A 1,211-nucleotide genomic window follows, 5' to 3' on the forward strand; every position below is an offset into this window, starting at 1 on the left:
GTGCTACAAAATTGGTTTAACCCATTTTAAAACAAGATTAACATTTTAAATGCATTAAAATTAAAATTAACGTTTTAGCTTAATTATATTACGAGATCATAAAATGGACTGAAGTACCTAGTTTTAAAGTGATTAGCGACAACAAAAATTTGTTAGGACTTTAAATTTTTGGATAAGTGCTCCCAAACATGAAAATGTACGAAAAGTGCTACTACCCTACTTTAATTTGCATTTGTTGCCAAATGTTTTAAAATATTTTAACTTTAGGCAAATGCTCTTTGAATAGCCAAAAGTTTTAAAAAAACGGGAGTCTTGTTTAAATACTTTTCAGCGTTGATTATCCTTCCTCTGCCCCATTTGTCGACAAGCAAAGAAAGCAAGTATTCGATGTAAACTCGTGTAAAAATCGTCCGCATGACAAGTATCTGGAGGATTATAGAACTAACAACTTGGTATAAAAAAATCTTGTAGCTTATCTCTCTAATATCAACACTGACTTCCACAATGCTGAAATTTAATTTTCTCTAAAGGAAGCGAGCGCGAACGCAGGCTTCCGCTACCAGAAATTATACTGTCGAGTTACCGACGTTAGCGGTAATCGCAGAGGTCAGCCGGTGCGCAGTGCAATGCAACAGCCTCACTCTGGAAGAAGCCCCTTCGTGATCGGACTTTACTTCCCAGTCAGGTAAGTATAGAATAGAAGACAAATTTTAAGTACCGCTACAAAACTAGTAAATCGCGATAGTGGGTTTACTTTATTTTTAAATAAGTTATTTAGATAACATTAAAATCTTTCACGATTGTTCGGGATAAGAAAAGAAAAATATGACCAGATGTGAAAAAATAAGTTTAACTTTCACGCCAAAAAAAACAACAAAATAATAATAAATAAATAAACGATAAAATTAGTACTGTTATACTATTATTAAAGAAAAAAACATTGCAAAAATACGACTTATTTCCTTAAAGCAGATTTTCCCGGCGTTCTATATCCAACGTTAAATTTAGTTTGTTGGTAAATGTTTTATTTTTTGGCTATGCTATAGCTGTTCAAGTTCATACTAATCATAGGTAGACATGAACATTTTTTCTTAATTAAAAAAGTTTTTATTATAATTTTTGGTATTGCAGTTTATCCTCCTCCTGCTATATAGAGGCCACATTACCAAGGCACGCAAAGACGAGTTCAGCTCTCTAAAGAGTATCATAAG

At 32.7% G+C, this 1,211-nt stretch overlaps 1 non-coding gene across 1 annotated transcript; it reads right to left on the bottom strand.

Moving 5' to 3' along the window:
* Positions 1–528: 528 nt before the first annotated feature.
* Positions 529–693, bottom strand: LOC124808322 (U1 spliceosomal RNA). Its single transcript, XR_010642831.1, has one exon. It is a non-coding gene; the product is annotated as a U1 spliceosomal RNA (small nuclear RNA).
* Between the last annotated feature and the right edge of the window lie 518 nt (positions 694–1,211).

This window comes from Hydra vulgaris, chromosome 12, assembly GCF_038396675.1.
Source record: "Hydra vulgaris chromosome 12, alternate assembly HydraT2T_AEP".
NCBI lineage: Eukaryota > Metazoa > Cnidaria > Hydrozoa > Anthoathecata > Hydridae > Hydra > Hydra vulgaris.